Source organism: Arachis hypogaea, chromosome 20 (genome assembly GCF_003086295.3).
Source record: "Arachis hypogaea cultivar Tifrunner chromosome 20, arahy.Tifrunner.gnm2.J5K5, whole genome shotgun sequence".
Lineage (NCBI taxonomy): Eukaryota > Viridiplantae > Streptophyta > Magnoliopsida > Fabales > Fabaceae > Arachis > Arachis hypogaea.
This window is the reverse complement of record NC_092055.1, coordinates 100129443-100135882: the sequence shown is the minus strand read 5'-3', so window position 1 is coordinate 100135882 and position 6440 is coordinate 100129443. Positions and strand designations below refer to the sequence as shown.

The 6440-nt window shown below is 40.0% G+C and overlaps 1 non-coding gene across 1 annotated transcript; it reads right to left on the bottom strand.

Moving 5' to 3' along the window:
* Positions 1-992: 992 nt before the first annotated feature.
* On the bottom strand, positions 993-1099 carry LOC112788751 (small nucleolar RNA R71). The gene has a single exon (XR_003196101.1). It is a non-coding gene; the product is annotated as a small nucleolar RNA R71 (small nucleolar RNA).
* Between the last annotated feature and the right edge of the window lie 5341 nt (positions 1100-6440).

Genomic DNA, 6440 nt, shown 5'->3' with positions numbered 1-6440 from the left:
ATAAATTAATCTTGAAATCATCCCATCAATGATAGAGATTCCAACTAATCAACTCCCAGTCAAGGCTTTTATTCATATTATTTGAATTTTCTCAATTTAATTTTCCACCTACTTAACTCAACTTCTTGGAACATCTGATTAATAAAATAGCACACTTTTCTGTAACTCGTTGGGAGACGACCTAGGACTTAAACTCCCAGTAATTTTTAATTTAAACTCTCTGTGACATATTTCTAAATTGATAGGCAGATTTTCGGTGAGTTAAGAACTATACTTGCAACGTAACTATTTTAATAATTTTTAATTCACCAACTTCTGTGCTTCATCAATTTTTGGCGCCGTTGCCGGGGAGTTGCAATAGAGTGCTAAAGTTATTAATTAGAATTTATTTATTTACATTTCATTTTATTTTGCTACTATGAGCTGCATGTTTCTTTCGTCAAATGACGCGTTCACTTCCTAATCCGCGCTTGCTAATATTCGATCCTGAAATTGAAAGGACTATTTCACGAATAAGGCAAGAACAGCGTCGGTTAGTCCGCTCTGAGGGCGGATCTGAAAGTGAACTTGAGGAAGAAACCAGCTCCCGTTCTACTGATTCGGTTGTTTTACGTGCAGAAGACATGGCAGCTAGGAGAGTTACCATCCAGGAGGAAGGAGCCCCTGATTTTACAATGCAACCGTTTCAAGCGCATCATCTAGCGGTAGCTACAGATTTTGAAATAAAGACCGCACTGCTAAATTTGATGCCCAAGTTTCATGGCTTACCTGCTCAAGAGCCTATCAAGCACTTGAGAGATTTCCAGGCAGCCTGTTCTACTGTCAGGCGTGATGGTACTGATGAAACTTCAATTTTGCTGAAAGCTTTCCCGTTTTCTCTTGAGGGAAAAGCAAGAGAGTGGTACTACACTCAACCTCTAGCAAATGTATCCAACTGGGATACACTCAGAAAGGAGTTTTTGGAGAAATTCTTTCCATCTGAAGTTACTGATAAACTGAGGAAGGATATTTCTACAATTGTTCAGGATGACAATGAGACTCTCTTTGAATACTGGGAGCGCTTCAATAATCTTCTGGAAGCATGCCCCCACCACAGGATTGACAAGATAGTGTTACTTAGCTACATCACGCAGGGCATGAGGCCCCAAGATAAGACCACATTGGAAATTGCTAGCAATGGGTCTATGAAGAAGTACAAGACCACAGATGAGGCTTGACAATTGATCAGTGATTTAGCTGAATCTACTAGGAACCACAGACAAAAGCAAGGTCGTTCAAAAGCCGTTGCAGAAGTATCCTCTAGTAGAGAGACTGCGGCTCTAGCTCAGAGTATATGTGAGATGACCAACTTGTTGAAGCAGATGCAATTAAATCAACAACAAGCTCAGCAAGCTCAACCTCCTCCACCACAGCAAAACCAACAACTAGTCCCGCAAAGAATTTGCGGAATCTGTGCTGATTATAGCCATTACACTGATGAATGCCCGCAGCTCCAACAAGAAGACAACATGGTGGCATCCACTCATAACTTCTATGACCACCCCAACCAAGGGTATAATCAAAGTGGAAATAATAACTATGGATGGCAGGACAATTCTAACCAGAATTGGAAGGACAACAATAACAGAGGAGGCAGAGATAATCAGGGAAATCAGAGATGGAATAATAACAACAACAGGCAGCGAAATCAACCTTACAGAGCATCTCACCTGAGGCAAAACCAAGGACCACAGAACAATCAACAGCAGACCTCTCAATTTACTCATTCTTCTTTATCTCCTAATGAAGAGCTACTACAATCTTTTGAGCGAAGACAACAAACCATGGAAAGTAACATCATGAATAGTATTAATGCCAGTCTGAATGGTCTCACCTCTACTTTGTAAGCTCTTATGTCACAGATTGGATCAACGCAAAATTCCAGTAACCAACCTTCAAGCTCCACTGGAATCCCCTCTCAACCATTACCCAATCCAAAGGGAGGCATTAATGCCATCACCCTAAGGTTTGGAACCACACTGTAGGAGAAGAATCAGGAGGAACCAAGCCCACCAGAACATACCTCAGCTGAAGAGGTAGTAGAAATAGAAGATGTTAAAGAGGAAGAGGACATACAGGACATAGCTGAAGAAGAAATAGCTCAACCACAAGAGGAAGCACCAAAAGGTGCAGACAGCACAGAAAACACTACTCCTATTCCATTTCCACAACTTGCAAGGAAGCCTAGGAAGCAGCTGGAACCTGACCCCAAAATGGTAGAAATATTCAAAAAGGTTGAGGTAACTGATCCTCTTTTTGATGTTATTCAGCAGGTACCTAAGTATGCAAAGTTTCTAAAAGACTTATGTATCCATAAAGACAAAATTAATGAATTAGAAACTATTCCTTTAGGTAGTTATATATCTGCTTTAATGGGAGGATTACCTGAAAAATGTAGTGATCTAGGTCCTTGTATAGTTAGCTGTACTATTGGTGGTGTAGTAATTTACGATTGCATGTGTGATTTAGGAGCATGTGTCAGTATAATGCCTTTGTCTATATATGATATTTTGAGGCTCCCTCCCTTAAAAAGGTCGGCAGCTCATTTTGTGTTAGCAGATAAAAGCATTATTACAGTGGCTGGAGTTGCTGAAGATGTTTTGGTGAACATTAAAGGGCTTACATTTTTCACTGATTTTTATATCTTGGAAATGCCCCATAATGATTCAGATAAGCCATCATCAATCCTACTTGGAAGACCATTCCTGAAGACATCAAAATTCAAATTGGATGCTTTTTCAGGAACATACTCCTTTGAAATAGATGGCCGCATAGTAATCTTCAATCTGAATGGAATCATTGACAACCCCCAAAAAGATCGTTCTATCTTCTAGTGTGATGTCATAGATGAAAGTGTAGCTGAAGTTCACAAGGAAGAGTTTGAAGAGAGGCACACTGGATAAGGTCCAAGTATGGGGACCCTTTTAACTGACAATGAGGGCACTTGATGCCAGGGCATCTTGGCCAGTTTCATTGACCTTTTCTTTACTAATTTTAGGTTAGTTTCATGCATTTTCTTAGGAAATAAGCTAGTTTTGGGTAGATATTCACTTACACCTTGATTCAAGCATACATTGTGCATTTTACATTATTTCATGAGGATTTTGCATAAGTTTAGTGACAAATTGTATGTTGCATTGCCCATGACTTGGACTAGAACTTTGATGCGCTCTATTGCTTGATTTCAGGACCAAAGGAAGCAAGGAATGGGAGGTAACTTGCAAAGTTAATGAGAAAAGTGATTGCCAATAACGCTCTCAAAGCCATCATTGACCACGTTAAGAGTCACGTTAACTAAGTTAACGTGAACTCTAACGTGGAGAAGGGAAGTTGAGCCAACGTTAGTGACACTTAACATTGTCACTAACGTTAGCAAATGCTCATAAGTGGCCACGTTAGAGTCCACGTTAACTTAGTTAACGTGGCCTCTAACGTTAGAAAAGGGGAGAAACGCCAACTTTAGTGACATTCAACATTGTCACTAACGTTGGCCTAAGGAGAAACATACCACGTTAACTCCCACGTTAACTTGGCTAACATAAGACGCAAGCATGGTCGACAACGTTAGTGACACCCAATATTGTCACTAACGTTGGAAGTAACCACACAACCCCCCAAGGAGCCACGTTAACTTCCACGTTAACTTAGTTAACGTGAAAGCTAACGTTGATGAGTGAAAGAATGGCCAACGTTAGTGACACTCAACATTGTCACTAACGTTGGGGATGGCTAAGCATGGCCACGTTAGAAGCCACGTTAACCTAGTTAACGTGGACTCTAACGTGAAGCATAGGGGCACCTTGGAACGTTAGTGACAATGTTGAGTGTCACTAACGTTCTCGAAGGATGGCAAGCCCACGTTAAAGAGCCACGTTAACTAAGTTAACGTGGGCTCTAACGTGGGAACAAAAGGGGCTTTTCAAAGTTATTGGAAATGTTAAGTCTCAATAACGTGTGCGAAGGACTTAGAGGCAACGTTAGTGGCAACGTTTATGCCACTAACGTTGAAGTTAACGTGGCTTTTACTTAGTAACGTTAGTGAGAAAGTTGATTGTCACTAACGTTCTCGAACTTATATTTTCACTAAACGTTAACACCCCTAACGTCCTGAGCTAAAGTTTCTGCCCACTTCACATTTTCTCTCTGCAAGTAAAGCCAAGCCCAAATGAAGAAGAGAACTGCTTCAAACTCAAGATCCAAAGGCCCAAGACTTGAAGAGCCAACTAGAAGCTGAGAGAAGTAGTATATATAGGAGTAGCTTTGAATTGTTAGGTCGGAAAGGAGGAAAGGAGAACTACTCTCTGTATTTTACTTTCTCTGCATTTTTCTAGTTTTATGATGTATTCTCCATCTTTGTTTTCATTTTCAAGAGCTATGAACAACTAAACCCCTTTCATTGGGTTAGGGAGCTCTGTTGTAATTTGATGGATCAATACTAATTTTCATTATTCTTCTTCTATCTTTTCTCTTGATTTTACTTGAAAGCTTTCGATCTTCATCCAATTGAGTAGTTATCTTGGAAAAGAAGCTATTTAAACTTGGATCTCTTCTGAACCTTGAAAGAGGAATGAAGAGATCAAGCTAGAAATACTTTCTCATGCTGGACCAAATTGGGTTTGGATGGGTATGTGACTATAACCCTCTCAATACTTGATTTGGGAAATGCATGTGGTATAATCAATGACCATACTTCATCTCTTCTCATGAGAAATTGACCAAGGAATTAGCTATTGATCAAGATTTGAGAGATTGAATTGCAAGAAACTGTAATTCAATCAATTAAGATTTCCAAGGAGATCAATGAGTGCATTGATTGAGGAAGAGATGAAAATGAAATTGATCCGGAGAATTGGAACATCTCCTAAGCCTAATGAACTCCCCATCTCTGATCTTACCCATTCTCTTTAATTTCTGCCATTTACTTTTATGAGCAAATCCCCCATTCCCATTTACAATTCTACAATTTATTTTCAGTCATTTACTTCCAGTCCTTTAATTCTAGCATTTACTTTTCTGTTATTTACATTCCCGCCATTTTATTTTCTGCAACTCTCAACCCAAATTCTGGATTCGCTCAACTAGAACATTCTTCTAATTAAAGTTGCTTGATCAATCAATCTCTGTGGGATTCGACCTCACTCTATTGTGAGTTTTTACTTGACGACAAATTCGGTACACTTGCCGAAGGGAGATTTGTTGTGAGACAAGTTTTCCGTGCATCAGCACTTCGTCATTTTCACATGCTCCAGATAATCCAAAGCCTGCCCATGATCAAAAGTTAGAATTGAAACCCCTCCCTCCACCTCTCAAATATGCTTATCTTGAAGATGAGCAGAGGTTTCCGGTTATCATTGCAAGGGAACTTACTCCTCAACAAGAAGAGCAGTTACTTGATGTGCTGAGGAAGCATAAGAAGGCAATTGGGTGGAGCTTGGCAAACATAGTAGGCATCAACCCTCAAGTATGTGAGCACAGAATAATTTTAGAAGAGGGAGCAAGACCTGTCCGTCAACCCCAAAGAAGATTGAATCCCACCATCTTGGAAGTTGTCAAAAAGGAAGTAACCAGACTATTGGAAGCCGGTATCATATATCCCATTTCAGACAGTGAATGGGTAAGGCCAGTACAAGTGGTGCCCAAGAAGTCTGGAGTCACTACAGTGAAGAATGAGCATAGAGAGTGATGAGCGGATAATTTATACGCTTTTTAGCATTGTTTTTAGTATGTTTTTAGTAGAATCTAGTTACTTTTAGGGAAGTTTTTATTAGTTTTTATGTTAAATTTACATTTCTAGACTTTACTATGAGTTTGTGTGTTTTTCTATGATTTCAGGTATTTTCTGGCTGAAATTGAGGGACTCTAGCAAAAATCAGATTCAGAGGTAGAAGAAGGACTGCTGATGCTGTTGGATTCTGACCTCCGTGCACTCAAAGTAGATTTTTTGAAGCTACAGAACTTAAAAAGGCGCGCTTTCAATAGCGTTGGAAAGTAGACATCCAGGGCTTTCCAGCAATATATAATAGTCCATACTTTGGCCGAGTTTAGATGACGCAAAAGGGCGTTGAACGCCAGTTCTACGCTGCAGTCTGGAGTTAAACGCCAGAAACACGTCACAAGCCAGAGTTGAACACCAGAAACACGTTATAAACTGGCGTTCAACTCCAAGAATGACCTCTCCACGTATAAACTTCAAGCTCAGCCCAAGCATACACCAAGTGGGCCCCAGAAGTGGATTTATGCATCAATTACTTACTTCTGTAAACCCTAGTAACTAGTTTAGTATAAATAGGACTTTTTACTATTGTATTTGGATCTTCGGAACATCTGGGGACGTTTAGTTCTTAGATCATGGGGGCTAGCCTCTCGGCCATGCCTGAACCTTTATCACTTATGTATTTTCA